Raw genomic sequence first — 23,223 nt, 5'->3', positions numbered from 1 at the left:
AAAAGGCTGACAAAATTGAAGTTGCCTTCAATATAGCTGCGTGCATAATTTTGTGTTTTTATTTTGACAGCCTTTTTTGTGCTATGCTTTAAGGGGAAAAGTTCTGCCACGTCGTTTGTTGGACGAGGGATGTTTTGCGAGTGTAAGCAGTCGTATGAATAATTTCAAATGGTTAGGAATGGTTAGAACGAAAGTATTTTTTTTCCTGGGAAGAAAGCCGTGTAGTGTCGAAATGACTGCAATACAAATGATGAAGATGGAAAACAATAACCGGAGAGCTTATAAAGGTCTAGCACAAATTAGACGGGTTTCAAGTGAAACTGTTTTCAATCAAATTCAAATAAGGAAATACTGAAAGAACTGAAAGAAATGTAGGGTTCAAATAGGGTGACTGGAATGGTAACCGGTAAAAAAGGATAATTCCACGCCTAATTGGGCAAACAATGGTTGGTTATATCCCAATCATCGTAGTATTCTGTTAGATAAGCTCAAGAATGCTCGTATACTAAATAGTAAGTTGGAAGAAATTTGTTGATGAAAAATTTATTGGTCAGAACGGATGTCGAACCCGAAGGTAAGCTAAGCTAAGGCGATCTCCAAACCATGACGAACAGCAAAAATCATTTCGTTGATTTTTGTGGAAGAACGCTATGGCCTTCCTTACATCAACACTGACACTCCACAAACCGTTGTTGGGTATCACTCGACTGCCGCTGAATGCACTTATAATTCTTTCGCTTAATCTCAAAACCTCGCACAGGTTTGCGATGCACGCAAAGGATGGACCCACCAACCTTCAGTGGAGATAATGTTTATGAAATTCGAGAAGAGATGCGCACGGGAAACAACCCGAAGCGAACGATGGAAAGGGCCTCTGCCCTTCTCGAGATCTGTGGGAAAGAATAATATTTTTGCTCGACAGAAACATATAATTAGCCGTTATAGCCATCATTAAGCCCAGCGTCTGAAGGCAGTTTAGTTAAATTCATATCCATATTGCGTTAGTTAATTTTGGGCATTTTTCTTTTTGTGCAGTTTAGTCAATGCGTAATGATTGTAATTGAATTTTTTGGACGACGCCAGAGCTGCAATTTTCGTAGCAATGTTAAAATAACAGCAGGTTTAAGCAAAAGCTTTACTCGTTCAAATTCAATCCATCACCGCTGTCAGCGGTGACACCAATTGTTTTTGACAAGGAGAGTAACATCAACACCACCGCACTGAAGAGCTGTCACAACACATAATCGCATAAAACGGGTGTGAGCGTGGTTTGTCGTCAAACCAAATCGACAAATGAGTTATGGTGTCAACGTCTCGTTTGAAACCGGCACGCGTGTCGGGCGGAAATGGATCTCAGGATTCAAGAGCATCTTTATTGGTTGTGATTTTCAGACTGAGGAAGAGTGTTATCCGCGCGTATGTTGCCAACTCTGAGGATGTCTTCCATTATGTTGAGCGTGATTTTACACGCCATACGCAAATATTTTCGTCTACTCGCAACTAGCGATGATGGGGCTGGGAATTGGATGGATGTAATACGACCCCATTAGCATATTCCTCAATGTTGGAATACACTCCTCGAAATTGGGATTATTTTAGATGAGTCAAGCACTGAACAGTGGCGCTTTGAAGTGTGATGTGTGAAGTGAATAGAAAAGGGGCTACGGAGTGTTATGAGTTCTGCTGCCGGGGACTAAGCGATTAGGGATAACACACATCCTTGCTATCATAAGAAAATGAATTAAAGCGTCCTCCAATGTAAATATTTCAGTGAAAATAAATTAAACTGGAGGCTTTTCGTCTGTTTAGAGAATAAACAAACATTCATCATCATCAATCCAAGTTCCGCCTAATTAATTCTGCCTTTGCCAAACATATATTACGTGTTCTGAAATATATGTAGGGCTACGAAAAAGTTCAAGTGGTGATGCTTCAGCTTTAAATTCAAATCGCGCGTCTTTGCAATTAAGAGAAATTCCTTCGTTTCAATCTTATACATCCTCCTCACTAGACTGATTTGTGTACTGCTATAGTCATTCTTCAAGTTGGATTAAGAGGCCATTCCCGAGTAGGAGAACTTTTCACAATTAAACAAGCCCCTCGAAAGGTGCCACAAAGCTACCAACACATCCAACACCACATAACCTGTTAACCCTCGCAACAGTTTACTGTCTGTCTGCATGCATAACCTCAAGCGCTTTGCTGTAAATACAGCCTCACACACCCTTCGCGCTCAGGTCGCCAAAGTCTTGTGTCTTTCCTCATCTGAAAACGGCTTCAGATGCAGAAGCTATTGCGGCATTGTTTGCTCTTACCCTGCGGCAAACCACAACTCACTATCCAAAAACCAACAGTCTGCTGCATTCGAAACCGCCATTCTATTCTAAGTCCTTCTGCATTTCAACGTTTCTGACGGTGATGCATGGAGCTCAAAAACGTGTTCGTGTGGCAACATTTTTGCACGGTATCCAGTCCATATCTCGGCCGCGACCATAAACCTCACGCGATCCGTGCGATTTTTGCCACATCATCTTTTCTCCGCGGCCATCGCTTTTTGGGAATCCCAGCATCTTTCCCTTGGCTCCAAGATGAAGAGAAGACTGTAACACACAGCCGTGATTTGAAGATTTTCTCTTTGTGGTTCAAATTGCATCGGACAGAACTTTTCACTTAGCATCACATCATCTTATCCCAACCGTCGTTTGCACGGTCAGCAGTTTTAACGATTATGACTTACTGATGGTTGGCTCCTCCCACCCGTCCATTCATCTGTCCATTATCTCTTCATCTTCCGGAAAAGGTGATGTGCGAAAATGAGGGAAAAATCTGCACGCGGATAATTGAAGGTGTAGGACATTAAGTTCCTTTTGACGTAGGACTACGTCTTACATTAATGGTGCCAAATCAGAAAACAGCTCACGTTTTTATGAAATAAAGTTAACGTTAATAACTATTTTTGCTGCGAACGGATTTTAACGATTTGCACACCAATTGAATCGAAAATTTTCTAAGATTTGTTTGATATGCTATACTTTACAATCCCATAGTCTGTATATTGTTTAAATTGATGAAAATTGGATGCATTCCCATTTCCCCATAGGGGAAGTGGGGGCATAGTGGTCACCCTATGGAATATGGCCATTTCCAGTGCCTACATACCGATTTATTTCTCGTTTCTCGAAGAATATTATAGTTCAACTCATTGTTCTTCAAGATAGCAAACGGCTTTTACTATAAAAATTCAAAATAGCACACTTTTCATCATTTGGAAAAAATGTGAAAAATCGAACTTTTTTTTTGTTTGGAGGTAAAGTGGTCACCTAGTGGGCGCAAAGTGGTCACACGCCCATATCAAGCCAAATGGGATAGATTTATGTGTTTTTTTCGTCCAAATTTGTTCAAATCATATTTGTTATACTAGGTACATGCATGAAATAAGCTTGGCCTATTCACTTAGAACCCCAATTTAAATTTTCTCTTGCATACAAAAGCGTAGAAAGAAACACATAACGTTTCGCATAACGAGGGTTGGTTTAGTTAGAGTGGCATATTTATCCAGGGTCAAAGCCACGAAAGGATCTTCTTCAAGAGCAGAATGTGATGAGGTATATCAGCTTTAGTAAACAGAACATTGTAAGTTGTTATTCACCTATGACCACTTTGCCCCCAAACATGAAAATAATGTTTATGCTAATTAATCGCTGAGAATAAACAAAATATCTGTTCACCTCTCCTAGAATATGTGAACAGTCGTCCAAACTGATGATTTGTCAAACATATCAGGCTAAATGAACTAAATTTCACGAGAAATTCCTTAGATACCATGCGCACAGAACTACGGCCGAATGGCTATCGAGAGGGCAATTTCTGTTTTTATTTGTATTTTGACATGCGACAGCTCTACTGAAGTATAGGGTGACTCAAAAGTCTTTAAATTCTTCAAACATAAGGTGACTATCAATACGGCATCTATAGTCAATAGTTATACTACCAAACTAACAGGTGACCACTTTGCCCCACATGACCAATTTGCCCCCACTACCCCTACATTTGTTCTGTCCATTTGTGTGCTTTCCCGAACAGAGATGTCAATAACGGGCAACTTATGCAGCCGCTAGAATAGTAACAGTCGGAGACGAAAGAATCGAAAGTCTCCGTAAATAAAGGAAAAGAATAAGAAGTATTTAGAATAGAAACAACGAAGGGGGATAGCGAAAAGAGAACATTTACGAAGTAAGTAAGCTGTCGCTAGCGTATAAGTATGGCAGCTCCTCTGAGGAAAATTCTCATAATCTTTCTGAAACAACAAAGGTTGCTTATTCTGCTCGTTTTGTGTTTTATGTTTCCCCTCGAGCTGTGAACGCTAGCGAATATTTCACTTGAAGTTTATCGCTGCAACTGTGTCCATCTGTTAGACGCGTGTTTGATGCTTGTTGAATAGCGATGCACGGAAGATGCCTCTCGTTAAATACTCAGTGCAATGCGTGAATTGATTTAAAGAAACAAATTGCGTCATATGACCAATTAGTGTATTGTTCTCGCAAAGGCAAGAAAGAATCGTTGCTGCTAGAAATGGTTCTACAAAACCACGCAAGCCATTAAACCTTTTAAGGGTCTCCGGAACTTTTTACTAAAGAGCTGTTTAGGAACTTTCGACGTATTCGCAAATAATATTCGAAGTGATAAACCAACATATTTAAAAAAAAAGATTGCGTAGTCCTACGTCCTAAGCGATACAACACGACGATTTTTTATTTTTTTTTGATGGAGTGACTAAAATCAAATCAATATTTCACTTCTGGCAATGGTTAAGAGATGCTCAGATGATGCCTGAATGCGGCAGATTAACTGTGTACTATTTTTGACGTAGGTTTACGTCTTTCGGGAACATATTGGGGGTACAAATTGAAAAACGAAAATCGACCGCATCGTGAAAAATGTCCCATTTCAAACGATTTTTGCTCACTCATTTCATGATGGCTTGATGCGATTTTTGCATCAATCGATTCTGGCACTGCATAACAATTTTTTATATTGAATAAAACAATATATGTCATGAAACTAACTATTTTTCAATTAAAAATTCGCAACCGTTATCCAAACGGAAATACCTTATTCTGATTGGTCGATAGCGTCTCTAAGTTTGTTTTTTTATATCTGTATTATAGTGACTTTCAACTCATTTGGCTGGTTCGACACTTTTACTTCCATTTTTGGAAGAATGTCGGGAGTGAGAATTGAACTCGTGACCTTTAGCGTGAGAGGCATGGATGTTACCACTACGCCAGATCGCCTCCACGTCTCAAAGTTGGTTCAGGCACACCGAACTGTTTTGAAGCACCCAGAACAGACAAACCTTCTTCTATAGCTTTCATAACATTCTTCAAACTGGTGTCCGACCAATATTGGTCTATTTTTCGCTTATAAGCTCTAACCATCTGCAATAAAAAACCAAAAATTAACATAATGTTGCAGTTCGCCAACTTGCCCCCAAGCGACTTTTTCAAAAAGAAAATAGCTGAAAAAAATTCATGATTGAAACTCGCCGGAAACAAACAGATTATGTACAATAGAGTACCTTTATTATGTATAAAATAATTTTGAAATTTTAACTTTTCTCATAAATAAAAAACCAAAAATTAACATAATGTTGCAGTTCGCCAACTTGCCCCCCAAGCGACTTTTTCAAAAAGAAAATAGCTGAAAAAAATTCATGATTGAAACTCGCCGGAAACAAACAGATTATGTACAATAGAGTACCTTTATTATGTATAAAATAATTTTGAAATTTTAACTTTTCTCATAAAATTTGAAAAAAACGGAAAAAAATAACAAAATCACGAATTTTCTCATTTTTATTTTTCACTTTTTTGTGATAACGTTTTCGGCAGAGTTACCGAGTACAAAGTTTGGCCTTGTTATGATGCATCTTCAGTAAAAAGTAGGTGGCGCTACCTTCATTACAACGGGTCAAATTACCGATTCGTCATCTTGCCTCCCTCGCCAACTTGCCTCCCTCTCCCCTATATCAAATTAAAGGTGATGAACTAGTCTTCTTTGAAGAAACACCTCAGACACAGAATACTCTCCAAAAAAAATTATTTTGTTTCCATAACTGTTGATTCTATTTGTTTTTTTATAGTTTATATGATCTTAGGGCCTAGAGTGCTGTATTTTTTAATATTTTTTCTTGAAAGCTGAGGTTTTTTTTAAAGTTTTTTCACATAACATATCCGAATATCCGAGAGGTGTTTTTTTTAGTTTTTGAGGTATGATTTTTCAAATTTAACATGTTTTCCGTTTTCGTTCAATTTTTATATGCGACTGGACCACATCTATGTGACTAGAACCTAATTTTTACGCAAGTGTGGTATTCGTTCAAATAAGAACAACTCATTGCACAATGATCCAGGAGATGCATTTAAGTGGAAATTAGCATTTAGAGCTCGACAGTTATTCTCTAGACAAAAACTGTCTTAGACAAAGTTGTTACATGTAATAGAGTGCTCATTTTTATGTTATCAAAAATAGGATGACCAAAATTGTCGATGAAATAAAAAATATAACTTTCTTATCTTTAGATATAGAGGTAAACCTAGTTCGACAATGTTGTAGTCCCGGTTATCTGAGATAACTCGACAATTTCTGCATCGAAAAATGTTTGTATTAGTAAGCTCTAAAAGTCTGTCGAAGACAGTTTGCATGTAGAATTCGAAATATAAAATAAATATAAAAAATTAAATATAAATAGTTTTTTTCATGGTGACCCTAACGTAACTTCGAATCGATTATTTTAAGAGATAGAAAAAAGCTTTGTTGAGCTATGTTTATCTCTATCTATAAAGATAAGAAATTTATATTTTTCATTTCATCGGCAATTTTGGTCACCCTATTTTTGATAACATAAAAATGAGCGCTCTATCATATTTAACAATTTTGTCTAAGATAGTTTTTGCAGAGAAGAGAAGTGGAACATGAGAGAAAAAAGTGGCAACGATTTATGGCAAGAAAATGTAAATAGTGAAAAAATTGACAGATGATTTACGCTCTAAAAATTGAACATAATGTTAAGATGTCTCTAAAACGGTGGGAGACGTCATATATAAGGTGGGAGGTTCGTATATAATGTTATTAATGTTAGCATCATCATGATAAACACGGCGAATGGGATAGAAATTACGAACTGAAAATTGAATAAAATATATAAATAGATGCTGAAAGTGCTGTGGACAAATATTATAATGCATTTTTATCGGTTTTTGTATAATGTCGTTAATATTTGCAATATGAAAAAAACCCATATGTATTGTATCATAACTTTCCGTGCTATTCATAACAACATTTATGGTCGTATTCCACCAATGATGACAAATGTGTAATTTACGAATGAAGCTTTGCCATAGAAACTGGACATTGAATAAAAAAAATTAAATGTGGTAAGAGCATTAGTTGAAATATTTTAAAGCATTCTCATCGAAATAAATTGAATGATACAATAATTATACGACTATGTAATGTATGTACTCCTAAAAAACAACATAAAACTATGATTTCTGAATAAATTTAATTTTTTTCAGTTTCGAACAAACCCAGTAAAAAGCCATTTTTATTTTTTTAAATACCCTCTGTTGGTACAGGGTGGGCCATTTAAAGTGGAAGGATTTGTTTTTGCAATAGCAAAGTAACAAAGTCGAATTTAAAATTTGTTTTTTTTTTAAATTCATTTATTTTGGTCCAAGGAGATTTGTTCTAACTACTTTTTGATTATGATATCTCGTAAATGACCGCCTCTGGCCTTGACCGCAAAATGTGCCCTTTTTTCGGCATTTTCCATCACTTTGCCCAATGTTTCGGCCGATATGGCAGCAATTTCTTGTCGGATATTGTCTTTCAGCGCAGCCAGGGTCCTTGGTTTACCAGTGTATACCTTGGATTTTAAATATCCCCATAAAAAAAAGTCAGGAGGCGTCAAATCAGGTGATCTCGGTGGCCAGTCATAATCGCCGTTTTTCGATATTAATCTTCCGGGGAACATTTCGCGCAATAATTTGGTCGTGGCAGCCGCTGTATGGCATGTAGCGCTGTCCTGTTGGAACCAGTAATTGTCCAATTCATTTTCACGAACAAATGGCAATAAAAAGATGCCTAACTCTTGCGAACGATGGCGACCTGATGTCGATGGAGTCTCTGCAACACTGGCTCGAACGGCATCAATATTCTCGTCGAAACGTCTTGGTCGTTGTCTGGACAGATGACTGGCATTACCAACACTACCAGACGATATAAATTTGGCATATAATCGACGTATAGTGTTGTCTCCAGGCGATGTTTTAACTTTATTTTTATTTTTCCACGCACGTTTAGTTAACACAATTGAGAAGTTATTTTGAATGTACAGCTGAGCAATTTCAGCGCGTTGTTCAGGTGTGTATTGTTCCATGGTTAAAATTGTACTGAAATGACGCTTCCAACGCGGTATGACATTTGTTAATCTGACATCTCTGTCAAAAGTTATGGGGTTGCCAGATGCTTCCACTTTAAATGGTAATGAAACGTTAACATCAATTAGTTTCTAGTAATGATCTTTTTAGTTGCCGGGAAAACTACCACCAAACTATATTTTTTTAGTGTTATATATATTCCATGCCAAGCCGATATAGTGGTTCTCAGATTTTCGTGTAAATTGGTAGTTTTGTTCCTTATCGCAAAATACAAGATCCAATTCCATTTTAGGGAGGTTCGAAAAATATAGTTTTTCTCCCTTTTTCCAAAAATAACTTTTTTCAAAAATTAATATCTTTTGAACTACTAAACCGATTCAGATGATCGACATATCAAATTGGCTAGCCTTTTTTTTTTGAAAAAATTCTACATTTGAAAAAAAAATATTTTTTTGTTAATTATTGATCGTATTTGTTCTTTACAGTTCTCATTGTCCAAGGGCGCTCTATTTTTTTTATATTTTTTCTCGAAAGCTGAGGATTTTTTAGATAACATATCCTAAAATGTGTTCTTCTTCGTTTTTAAATTATGATTTTTCAAATTTAACCGATGTTTCGAAAAATCATTTACCTCCTTTTTTTTCCAAAATTACGTTGTTGTTTAAGTTACTACTAGGCATGTTTGCGGATTAATATGATATGTTGATCCTTGAAATAAGTTTGAAAGTTAAGAATTGGAAAAAATATAAAAAATAAATTCATGTGAATGGAGACGACTTTTTTGTACAGCACATGTCACTGGGACCTTTTGCTGATTAAGTAAGTAAGATTTCTTCCAAAACGGCATAACTTTTCAACCATTGAGTCGATTTCAAAAATCGACATATCAAATGAAATCTTATTCTTCTATGAATCAACTTCAATCGGTCATTCAAACAAACTCAGAAATTAGATACTACAGAAAAACTATAATTATAAAGCTTAGAAAATTTGCCACTTAATTTTCCACAATTCGCTCTTTCACACCAAATTTCTATCTTGTCGCAATTTTAAACCTCTCAAATTGAATTGTCAAAATAATAGGTCAAAGAACGAAAAGCAGGAAAAATTAACAAATAATGGGGGGTACATAATAAAACAAAGATAATCATGGATTATTAATAACCATCTCAAAAAATATTGAAAAAAAAAACATTTGTTTTTAATTTCTCTTTCAAATTTTGATAAAATTGCACTGAATAGTTAAAGAAGGGCAATATTAATATTTTTATAACTTATGTAATTATAAACATGTTTATATAAACCTTCCCATCTTATCATTTTTCATTAAAGACCCTGCGTCAAGACAGCTAGAAATCCATACACTCTCAAATCAAGTGTGCCTGAAAAAAAAATATTCTTCATGTAAACAAGTGATGAAAATGTGGACACTTTTTAGTGAGTTAATTGTATGGAGTTCCATTGCTGTGGTTTTTGTCTAAACAATAGATATCTCCCACAAAGTTGTTTTTAGCGCTTTCTATCTGAGTTGCATTAGGGTAACTATGAAAACTTACGGGTTTAATTATATATTTAAAATAAATTGTACATCAAAATGGTCTTCGTACGAATTTTCAGTGCTTATCAATACCAACATTTTGCGATGCAGAACATGTCAATATCTTAATCCTGGTCAAAATGATGGTCAAATTGATGGGTTTTCATCCAAAAACTCATGATTACAATTTTAATTTACTCAAACACAAAAAATAACATATTTTTGAAAATCACATATTATATAGAGTGAAATCTGTTCATTAAAATTCCGACAACAAATATTTTTTATGTTTGCCCCAGAAAGAATGACAATCAAATGAAAAGAGCGTGTTTTCTGGGAAGAAATATAAATAGCTTTGACTAAAGTTGAGATATTGACAAGTTCTGCATCGAAAAATGTTTATATTAGTTAACTCTAAAAGTCTTTCAAAGACAGTTTGCATGTAAACCTTATTCTACAAAGATATCTCAAATAAGTGGATCTACAACATTGTCGAACTATGTTTACATCTATCTATAAAGATAAGAAAGTTAGATTTTTTCTTTCATCGACAATTTTGGTCACCCTATTTTTGACAACATAAAAACGAGCGCTCTATCATGAGTGAGTGAGTATCATGAGTAACTTTGTCTAAGACAGTTTTTGTCTAGAGAATAACTGTCAAGCTTCTTCTTCTTCTTCTTCTTCTTCTTCAATGGCACTAACGTTCCTAGAGGAACTTCGCCGTCTCAACGTAGTATTACTTGCGTCATTTTTATTACTACTTAGTTGAGATTTCTATGCCAAATAACACGCCTTGAATGCATTCTGAGTGGCAAGCTCTAGAATACGCGTGATCACAGTGCAAGTCGGAGGAAATTTCTTTGAATAAAAATTCCCCCGACCAGAACGGGAATCGAACCCGAACACCCGGCATGTTAGTTATGACGCTAACCACTCGGCCACGGGAACACATAACTGTCAATCTCTAAATGCTAATTTCCACTAAAAAACATTCCCTGGATAATTGTGCATTGGCTTCAAATTGATGTATCGATGATCTGAATCGGCCCAGTGGCTTGAAAGTTATGAATTTTTGTAAAAAAGGTAATTTTTGGAAAAAAAAAAAAGGAGAAAAATTATTTTTCGGACCATCGGCTAATATTGAAGAACAAAAAATAACGCCTCTCTGATTTCTGGATCAATTATGTAAAAAAAAGCTCAGCTTTCAAGAAAAACTATTAAAAAAATAGCGCTCTTGGTCCCGAGGCCATGAAGACTATAAAAAAAACAAATACAATCAATAATTAAAAAATCAAAAACCAAAATTATTACAAGTGACACACTTTTCCAAGAAAAAACTGGTTAATTAGCTTTAATTTGGTATGTCGATCATCTGAATCGAATCAGTAGTTCGCATGTTATAAATTTTTGAAAAAAGTCTTTTTGGAAAAAAGGGGAAACAGTCGAATTTTGGACCACCTTAAAATGGAAATGGGCACCCTAATAAAATAATAAAAAAATACGGGTCTAATATTTTGCGGTAAGGAGCAAAACTACCTATTTTTACGTAAATCTGAGAACAACCTTATCGGTTTGGGATGGAATGGTTGTATTGATAACGTCACTTTTGCCTGCAACTCTGGTGAATGTTCTGTTGTTAAATTAGTCTATGTTATTCAGACCACATGAAAATAATTTATCGACTTTTTTCTATCCAGCTCTCGGTACCTCCCAGTTTGATTTGTTGGGCCATACATTCGATTTCAATTTACCAATTCCACCAAATCCTCCCTTAGAATCAAAACCACTTGCCAGTTGCAAAGCCACAATTCATCTCCATCCCTTACGCAGAGCCACAGAGTTGAAGTCTGCGGTCGAATCTGGCGATGATGGACGATCCGACTCTTGGGTGCCATTGCTGCCCGAAGTAATTGCTGACTAGGCGAATTGTTTGCCTATCACAGACCATTGAACCACCCATTTGTTGAAGCTCTGCACAGTCCTTCTTTCACCACCGAATCGCCACAGGGAAGCTAATCACTTATCTCCGGCAGTGCGCCCCCCTCCCCACCAAATGACAACACAACACACACACCCCTCCCGACACTGTCCAGCGCACAAATCGTTCGAACATAAATAACCTATTATTACCTCAACCCATCGCACCACCTAGAGACAGACTTCCGAGTGGAGGATTGAATTGTCCTCTCCAGTGGTCACTTGAAGCACATTCTCACTTCTGGCGGGTTTTTTTTGCTGTTTGTGTAAATTGCCGATTCGTCGTTGTCAGCGTTCATTTTCCAAATAAATCTAAACTGTAAAAAGCAGAAAATAGTGAAAGACTAAATGAATTGATTTCCGAATATATATAGCGTCCCGGCGGATATTTTGCTCAAAACCAAAACCAAAATCGACTGCAACTGACAGTTATTCTATTAAGTTTGTCAGCAGACCGGAGGTAGAGGCATTTTTTTAAATGCTGCATCATGTCCCCGGAACGGATGTTGCGATGGGGAAATTGAGCTGCCAAAATGGGATGAAGATGGAAAGCGATGTAAATTTCAGCAACTGATGTTTTTTTTGATGTTGGCAGTCTCTTTGATTGGGAAAAGGTGCGGAGGTGTTTGGTGAAAAATTTAACAAGAATGGTTGAAGCTGTTTCACCCTGCAGCTGATGTTAATGAAGCGACCCGTAATGGGCAGTGAGACCATAAAGAGTTATTTTATGGGTTCGAGCGATGGGAGTGCACACTACAAAAGTGATATGATCAATGCTCAGCTGATATCAGATGAACGAGAAAGGTACCCATGAAGGAAGATGGTAATTAAACTCTACGACTTTTACGATAGCACTGTCCTTCACTTCATCATGAAAAATCATTCTTCGTTCCATTGTTGGCCTTTGCCTTCCTACTCTCTCTCGTTTCCTTTGATATTCAGGATGAAGCTATTATTTTTTGATGTTTGGTATTTATGGAAACAACCGTTCTTCGGCATCTACTCGGTCGGCTGTTTCTGACATTTTCCCATATCCCTTGGCATCCTTAGCACGTATCGTTAAATTAAAAAGGGGGATAAAGGGCGCTTCTGATAACAGAGCCCTGTCTATGTGAAGCATTTCTCCCACACTCGCTGCAGCATCCGAGGGGGCAGGCAGGCGACCGTCATTCGTGCGAACAAACATCCCATTTAGAATCTCATTAGTAATCAAGGAAACAATGTAGCTGCTTTGTTGCGGTGGCTTTCGAGTCATTTCCAGGATGAAAAGGATCCGGAAAAAAAGAAATGAAAATCACGTTCCAGTACTTTATCCGACCGACCAGGGTTGATAGCGTTAAGTCTCAAGCTGGAGAAATTGGTGTTGTAATTGGATGACGGGCGGAAAACGATGCCCATGATGTCCCAAGCGGCGGAAGCTTTCTACTGACGCAATGACGCTCTTTGAGCCCGCGCCTGGCGTAAGTGTTAACGCGGTGGGTTTTAACGATCGTTCAATTACTCGAGGGGAAGAGAAAGTGTTCGGTGTTCCTCGTGTTCTCCGTTCGACCCCAATAAGTCACTTTCTTTGCGCGCACTAAAATGATCTCGCACACAATTGACGGCACGAGCGAAGGAAGCACTTTCCATCACTTGCTGAGTGCTTTTTTTCCTGCCCGCTCCGACGGGTCTCATTAAACGGGGAAGGAGCGAGCCCTCAGAGTGGAGCCCGGACTTCTTCGTATCGCACTGATTCAGGTCGGACAGGTCACGCGCAGCATTCCAGCGGTTGCCCATTATTCATTGACCACTGCGCGCATAAATAAGAAAGTAGCCACATTGATAAAAATCGGATTTCGTTCCCTATTATTCTTGGCCCTCGAAAATTGGAAATTTACACCCTCATCACTCACAGCGAATTGATATTTAAATTAGGTGTGGGTGTAGTGGAGGGAGGTGTCAGCGTTCGTATGGACTTGAGGAGGCATTGAAGATCGCCAGACAAAGGTCAATGAAAAATGAACGCTTTCCATTCGATCTTGTAAGGGAGACCCCTCGGGGTATCGAATATATCACCTTGCGAAGGTTATAATTCACATTGTAACACGTGGAAGGGAAAAAGCAAAAAGAAAGAAATAATGTGTGGTCGGGGTGGATGAAATTTTTCGTGCATCTACAAGCACATGACAGGATGGAAAGATGATGAAGATCGGCAGTCAATCGGATTTCAGACTATCATCAGTAAGTCGTATTCTAGATGTAATTAAAATTTAACTACAGTAAAAAGACGGGTGGGTAATGTCGGGGACATAACCGGAGTGACGTAGGACTATACAAAGGGGACAGCTTTTGCTAAATATATATTTAAAAATATATTGTTTTATTTTCTTCTCCTACGTGAATACCTACCTATCTACCTGAAAATGGATTAGTTTACTGTTTACTCTTTATGAACATGTTGGCGGTTCTGAAAAGAACCTTTTGTGTTGTGTTTTTGCTTTTTTTTTACAAACTTACTCAATTTTTTCTCACTATCTCATAGTTGATTCTTGATTTTTTTCTGAAGGCTTTGTACTTATTAAATGTTCAACGCCGGGCATCTTTTGGCGTATGCACATATCGTACAATCAAAATGATGGCTGTGATAGGGAATGCATAGGTAGTCATCAGCTCATTCACTATCATATATTTCACTATTGAGCACATTACCGTACCTTAAACTGTGGTTTCGGGGACGAATGAATTGTAAGATTTGTATCTCCACAAACAAAGTAAATAGAAATGAAAAAGGACTGAGGTTTTGGAGACGAACTCTACGATCTGTCGAGAATTAAACGAGCTATAAGCGTTCTGAAAAAGCAACAGTAAATTAACACAGGATTATAGTCCTTTAAAATAAGAACAGAGCAGCAGGAAATACATAGCTCATCATGTTGTTCCTTAGTTATGTTTCTATACAATGTAGATGTAACGTCAGTCAATTTTCAACATCAGTTATCAACCAAAGAAAGCAGTTCTTGCTACCGAGAAAATTTGTTAATGCCATCCTGCATACAATGTGTTGTAATTTGAAGCCACTTTTAATTCGGAAACCATGCATGGGTTTGTGAAAACTGAATGATCAATCAGTTTATATTATGTCATATTATGTCACTTTAGAATGCATTGGTATTGTGAAAACTTTTAATAAGTCTTCTTTGAAAGGTTTAATGGTCCTGAAAAGCACCGTGTTTTACGGTGGCTGGTTTTGCCACCAAAGCAGTCTGTATAAACAAACTTTTTCCTTCTTCTACCTGCTGCCGTTTTGCGATTGCGTTTGCCACTCGCTGAAACTAGTTGTTGACACCGAACCGAATGTGCTCTGTTCAGTAGCCGGGTTTTCTTATTGTCGTGAGCAGCTTTGCAAGCCAACTCGAGCACTCCGGCGGCCGAATTTCTATAACCGCTATTAGGTTATTATTGTGATGTGAAACGATGCCATACAACCACACTGGTTCACGGTTTGAAAGAAAATGAGATATTTTTTTGCGGTCCGCGCGTTTTGTACTCTAGCGGTACACACTCACAGGATAGAGACAAATCGGCAGACTCAGCCAGAGGGGCGAGTCCAACGAGACGAACGAATGAGCGTTAAAAGGCAGCGATGGCAAAAAAATACATTCATTACGATTTGTTCGCTCGTTGGATTCACATGCAGGCTAAAAAGGGTCCTTTTCAGGATCACAAAATTATATTTAATCTAAAGAGTTTAATGTTTTGTTATCACTCGATATCCCCATCTTGTTCGGCTAAACCTTCCTGTTTAGCGATTTGTTGCCTCTCGCCACAGCTTTCACAGTTGGAAAATTCCTTCCCATCCAGCTTGTGACATGTTGTACAGTAAATTACATTTATTACCACCACTCAGTGTCGGATTGGAGGCAATTTTAACCTGTAATTGAACATTTGCGATGACAGTGGTACAGTGTCGACTTTCAATGTGGGGTCATAATTTGGAACCTGCACTCTATGTTTACAAAACTAAATATGTCGCATTACATGTACGTCCAATTAGCTAAATGTCGAACGAACTAATTGTAAATTACTGTACTTTCAATCTGGAAACAATTTAAGAATTGGTGAAAATTGAATAATCGGGAAAGTCCCCAACCATCAATAAGCTCAGAACAACTGCCAAATTCTCATACTCATCATATCCTGGAAAACAAATTATGAAAAAAACAATTTGTGTTTTATTATTATTTTGGATATTGTTTTAGAAAGCATTGAACTGTATTTCGTAAACTCTTTTGAAAGGTTTAATGGCACTGATAAGCGCCGTGTTTTATGGGATGGTTCCAATTTAGAAAACTTAGTACTCGTGGTTTTGAAAAAAAAAACATTTCGAACGCCCTCGATGCCACCTTGTTCTGGATTTGCCACCAAAGCAGTTTGTATAAAGAACAAACTTTTTTCTTCTGCTACCTGATGCCGTTTTGCGATTGCGTTTGTGTCTGCCTGTTGTTGTCTTGATGTCCACCGAACCAAAGCGCGAGCAGTTTTGCCAGCCAACTCGATCACTTCGGCGGCCGAAACTCTATAACGGCGGCTAGGTGGACTGGTGCACTGGTAATAACGCGCTCGGCCTAGCTACCTTTGCGGAGCAATTGGTGAATACACCTACAGGAAACTGCAGTCCAACACGGTTCGAGCGGGATTTTGCCTTTCCCTTCACTTTTCCTCCTTTGCCATGTCCAGACATGGCTGCTTGTGTTGGTTTGTTGATGTGATGTGATGCGAAACGATGTGGGTGTACGGTTTGAATGAGAATGATCGTTACGGCAGCGGAGCGGGGATTTTTAAGCTGACTGGCTGGCTCGAGAATTACGCATGTGTGAGACTGCGACTAATGTTTCGTTCATTTTTTCTTTTTCCTTTCCAATCGTGCTTCATTGTATTTCGCTGCTGCTGTGGTTGCCCGTTTTGGTCGGTACGATTTGAGGAGCACAAAATGGACCAATCAAAAATGGGCACATAGTGCATTTGGACAATGCTTGATATTTCACAATTATTCAATTGTTTATCTCAAGAAAAATTAAATGTTATTCATTATGATAGATGCGTAGATATATTTCCTATCAATTGATGCAAACACCTTTGCGATCTATTGAGAAATGCTCGAGTTATAAGCGTTCCAAATCTTGCATTTTTTCCTACTTGTTCAGTGCCTAGATTTTCATTTCACCCCCTATATCTTCCGGTTAGACGTAGTCCTACGTCAAAAAAAAATTCAGAAAAAGTGTTCTCAGTTGCAAAAACCATAATAAAATTTGTTTATGCATCTAAACTTAATTTTGACAATCAGTAGTTACTTTTTTTAGTATGCAACAAAATCAGTCTCAAATTCTCCTCACAGACATATACATGTTGTGCCAACTTCAACATAATACCGACGTTACCACATTCGCCACGTTTCTGTGAAGTCTTCTGAATAAAATCGCTTATCATTTTCATCGGAATACTAGCTGACCCGGCAAACTTCGTTTCGCCCAAAATTTATTTTTCGTTATCACATCCACGTTTTCTTATTAAGCGCACGTTAATGGGTCCAATCGCAAAACTGTTCATTGATTGATCTTTTAATCTACCTTTTACTATAAAATTCATAGTACTTCTACTAAAACTCGTAATTATAAAATCAGATTATTTTCAGACACAATTCTCGTTCAAGATTTTTCAACCACTTGCAAATAACATGTTTCTACGTGACATGGAATAAATGTTTGATACAGAAAATATGATAGAATAAAGACAGCCCTAAATCGGATAATTCCTTTCTCGAGTTTTGCTCTTACCAACACATACGACGATCCATTTTTATTTAAATATATATATATATATATATATATATATATATATATATATATATATATATATATATATATATATATATATATATATATATATATATATATATATATATATATATATATATGTATATATATATATATACATATACAGTCAACTCTCCCTAACTCGATTGATTTTCGCGTACATGTTTTTGTGCGTTATTACCTCAGATTTTAATTGCCCTTGAAAGTGAAGACGGAGTGTTCATTTATCAAACAATTTCTTTTCAAGTATGGAAAACCACGAGAAACCTTTCAAGCGAACCATCAAAACGCTAACCATTGCGCAAGGTTTGAGCATCATCGAGCAGGTCGAAAAATATGGACGGAAGGGGTCTGAAGCTGCAAATTATTTCAGCATTGCACAAAGTGCGGTATCAACACTACTCAAACTAAAGTAAAAATGGAATCGGAATGGAAAATTGTATCTAGACCAAAAGCATATAAGGTTGGTCAGAATCGAGAAGCTGGAGCGGTCAATGAATGTTTGTCTTGTCAAGCTAGACAGAATAATTTACCCCTCTTCTATTCTTCGGGATATGGCTTGAGAATTTGTCCAGAAACTGGGAATTCCTAACTTTAAAGCACAACCAACATGGACGGGAGTGATATTCCGCTGGCATAATTAATGCGTCGTGAGCTTGCTGATGTCGACGGTACAATACCGTTCGATTGCTCAATGTCTTTTAATAATTAGTGCAAAAAGGACCAAAACGTGATTTGCTGTGATCTGATGCCAGATACCGATATACTGGAAAGTGTTGAAAAACCTGAGAAAAACGCTGAAGATAGTAGTTCTATTGAGATGTTAATTCGAACGTTTAATCAAAGTCCGGAATATTGAAATCAACTGAAAATGTTCCTGTGAAACTATTCGAACATTTCTTTGTGATTGAACAGTTCCTGCGTGATCGTTACAATTCAGTTTGAGTAACATACTTAATCAATATTTTCTTTGTTAACCTAGTGCCTCATGCAAGTCTGACTCGATTATATACAAACTCGATTATATATGATTCGATTATGTAAAATTTAGGACTCGATTGTATACAGTTTGAAAAATAAAGTTTTTTTTTTATAATTCAAATATGAATAATTTCAAGAAAAAAAATTAACCTTTCAGCATTAAGGTGAAATTTAAGTGGCTTTTATAAGTACAGTGGGTTAAAAATCGCGATTTTTGAAGATTTTGATTGAATCTTCATCAGGAATTGTTTATATCGATATTGCAGCGAAATTAAGAGAGATAGAAATTGGGCGTCAAAGAACAAATTGTAGAGAGGTTAGAGAGCTTTAATTTAATTGATAGAAACAATCAAGTTTAGTATGAATTTTTGGGATAACATTAATAATTACAAATAAAAAAAAAACTTTTAAATTTTCCACTTCAAAAATGTTATTTGTATCCACTAATTTAGATGTTCCACTACTATATCCTGCACTAAATTTTCTCATCTTTCAAATGAAAGCAACAGAATCGGATTACGTAGCGTACTTTTCAATGTAGAAACAGTTTGAGCCAACAGAATCCGAAACGAAGAAAAAGTTCTATAAGGCTGTCATCGTTGAAATTCTAACATATGCGTAGAAGGATCACCTCCTGAGCGATTCTGGAAAACATATTTTCTTTATATGAGAAAGATGTTTTTTCACTTTAAGGGAATGAATCAAAAATTCAAATTCATACCATAATTGGGACACTTACCCTAATATATGACAATTTGAAACATAAAAAAAAATTAGGAAAAAATGTTCTGTATCTCGATACCTCCCTAACTCGATGGTCCCTTTGGATATCGAGTTAGGGAGAGTTGACTGTATATATATATATATATATATATATATATATATATATATATATATATATATATATATATATATATATATATATATATATATAGATAGATGGATAGAAGACGATATAGGAGTGCGTTTTATCACAATTAAAATCTTATCAATATGTAATTGTAGAACATATGCGTTTTCCGAAAACAATTTCAGTTGTCATGTTTGGTTGGAATATATTTGGTTGAAATATGTGTATTATTTTTATGGAACCCCCTCTCCGTTCCAGAGGAGGGAGGAGTGTCACAACATCATAGAAACATTTCTCGTACCCAAAAACCCTCACATCCCAAATTTGACTCAATTTTCTTGATTACTTCTCGAATTATGCAGATATTTATGCTTCACTAGCTGTACCCAGCCACGCTTTGCTGTGGCACATTGTGGTTGCATGGTTGAGTTGAATTTTTCTTTTTTTTTTATGTTGTTACAACAATCCTAGATGTGTTTGGTTGTTTTGTATATAGTATCATATTTTGAGCTCAATCGGTTCCGTACTTTTCGTGTTTTTAGCGCGCACAGAAACGAACGGAATTTTTTTATGTATATAGAGATAGATGAGGGAAATCGAAAAATTTTAAATCACTTCGAAACACAATTTCAGTGGAAAAAATATGTTTCCTTCACATAGAAAACATATTCATTACTGAACAGTCGTTTTTCATGAGAGGCTCAATTTCAGAAACGCACTCTGGTCATATATAAAATCATTTTTCTTCCAATTTTCCAATTTTTTATGCCGTAACAACACTCCTTGAAGTGGGTTGTATATTGTGTCCAACTTAGAGCTCAATTGGTTCCGCACTTTTCTAGTTTTTGACGCGTACACAAACGAACAGAACATTTATATATATATATATATATATATATATATATATATATATATATATATATATATATATATATATATATATATATATATATATATATATATATATATATATATATATATATATATATATATATATATATATATATATATATATATATATAAATATATATAGATTAGTTTGGCAGGGATTTGGGATTCCAACCGATTGGGAGAAACGGATCCATACTCTGTCGAGTAGCAGCGGCTCATTCTCCTCCTCAGGATGAGATCCGCTCTTCGTCTTCGTGGAGTGGCGTAAGCCTCTTCTCATGATGTAGAGATGACTGCAGTTAAATTTATTGCTATTGTTTTCATTCTGTTGATTATATGCTCATGCAAGAGAAGAGCACAGCTTTCTTCCAACCAGGGTTGTAGTCTAGGGGTATTTCCAGACATCCTCACCCACCCAGGAATAGCGTGGATTTCTGAAAAGACACAAATATCTTCTTCGACCATATGGGAGCAGGAACGGATAGGTATGATAGAATGCTCGGAAAAGGGTTGTTCTCAATAATTATCTTCATTTAACTCTGGCAAAAAACTAATCTTTTCGACGGGTTTTCGTAATAAACCCGCAGCTGTTCTCAATGCACAATGGTCCAGGAGATGTGTTTAAGTGGAAATTAGCATTTAGAGCTCGACAGTTATTCTCTAGATGAAAACTGTCTTCGACAAAGTTATTACATACAATAGAGCGCTCATTTTTATGTTATCAAAAATAGGGTGACCAAAATTGTCGATGAAATAAAAAATCCAACCTTCTTATCTTTATAGATAGAGCTAAACATAGTTCGACAATGTTGTAGTCCCAGTTATTTGAGACATCTTTATAGAACAAAGTTTTTGACGTAGGACTACGTCTTTCATTTCTATACTGGGGTGTAAGTTCAAAGTTTCGAAAACGAAAGCGTTACGCCCGAGAACGAGATTTTGAGCGTTAATAGCTCCTAAACAACTGAACGAAATGGTATGATAAACAGTTCATTCGAAAGATAAAATGTCTACGCGTTATATGCTTGTTACTTTTTGATCCAAAAACTTGTTTCAATAGCCCTAAAATCGCTTTCAAAACAGGCAATTGAAATCACACCAATCGGTATATAAGCGAGTGCCGCTCGGAAATCCACTCAGTTACGATTGCGCAACGATTGAGGTACGATCGCTGGAATGGATGGATGTTTCCCTAACACAGACTTCAAAACCATGGAGTCTGTGGAAATCGGCATAGCAAACTAGATGCAAGCTGCGGAGGCTTTTGTACTCGCTTGCGTTTCTGAAAATTGGAATGTTTCCCTAACTCAGAATTCAAAACCATGGAGCCTGTGGAAATCGGCATAGAAATTTAGATGCAAGCAGTGGGAACTTTCGTACTCGTTTGCGTTTTTGAAAATTGGAATGTTTCCCTAACACAGACTTCAAAACCATGTAGCCTGGGGAAAGATGCAAACTACGTTATCGTTAGATTTAAAGTCTCCGTTATCGTTAGATTTAAATCTCAACTAAGTATTAACAAATGACGCTAGTTAATGCATACATTGACACGGCAAAGTTCCACAGGGAACGTTAACGCCATCCAAGAAGAAGAAGAAGAAGAAACAATGAAAAAGAAGAAGAAGAAGAAGAAACTACGAGTACTTTTGTACTCGCTTGCATTTTTGCAAACCGGAATGTGTTTTCCCAATACAGATTCCGAAACCAAGAAGTTTGGAGAATCGGCATTGCAGATACTTTCAAGTCGGCAATACTTTTATACCCCCAAACATTTTTACACTCCAGAATTCGTTTTGCTATCACGGTCTACAAAAGCGGGTACAAATGCAACGCTTTGGCTCGATTATTCAAGACTGCATTGGAAGATATTCCTTAATGTCGCCAGCTCACTGAACTCCTACGCATACCGTTTGATGATTAGGCAAAATGTTGATAACCATTTTTCTGCGATAACTACTACCACAATGCATGAATTGACTTAAATTGGGATTTGTTCGCAATTGAATTCGTAAAAAGTTTCATTCATTCACTATTTTAATCAATACATAAAATATAGCACTGCGCAGCGGCGATATCGTACCCAATGAGGGTTATCCGAGGTGGGATTATTGCTAATTGAAGAAATACAATTGATTACTAAGCCAACGACAGTCCTACGTCAACCTTGCGGTTATACCATAGGTATAACCCATCCTTAGTTTTTATCTCTTGAAACAACCGATATAGCGTTTTTTTTCTAAGTTATGTTAGGGTCGCCATGAGAAAAAACGTGTTTTCTACTCTAACTTTTATATTTCTAATTCTACATACAAACTGTCTTCGGAAGACTTTTAGAGCTTACTAATACAAACATTTTGCGATGCAGAACTTGTCAATATCTCAACTTCACTCAATGTTACTGATATTTTTTCCCAAAAAATACGCTCTCTTCAATTGTTTGTCATTCTTTGTGGGGCAAACATAAACAAAGTTTATTGACGGCATTTGAAAGAACAAATTTCACTCTATATAATATGTGATTTTCAAAACTATGTTTTTTTGTGTTTGAGTAAATTGAAATTGATATCATGAGCTTTTGGGTAAAAAAAACATCAATAACTTTGAGTAGAATTAATATATTGATAAGTTCGCAAACTGTTGGTATTGTTAAGCTCTAAAAGTTGTACGAAGACAGTTTTGTTGTAGAATTCG

The 23,223-nt window shown here is 36.6% G+C and overlaps 1 pseudogene; it reads left to right on the top strand.

The window, feature by feature from the left end:
* Positions 1-22,586: 22,586 nt before the first annotated feature.
* On the top strand, positions 22,587-22,670 carry LOC129781020 (U4 spliceosomal RNA; annotated as a pseudogene).
* The last annotated feature ends 553 nt before the right edge of the window (positions 22,671-23,223 follow it).

Source organism: Toxorhynchites rutilus, chromosome 3 (assembly GCF_029784135.1).
Source record: "Toxorhynchites rutilus septentrionalis strain SRP chromosome 3, ASM2978413v1, whole genome shotgun sequence".
NCBI lineage: Eukaryota > Metazoa > Arthropoda > Insecta > Diptera > Culicidae > Toxorhynchites > Toxorhynchites rutilus.
Note: the sequence above shows the minus strand (reverse complement) of the source record. Positions and strands in the feature narration are given on the sequence as shown.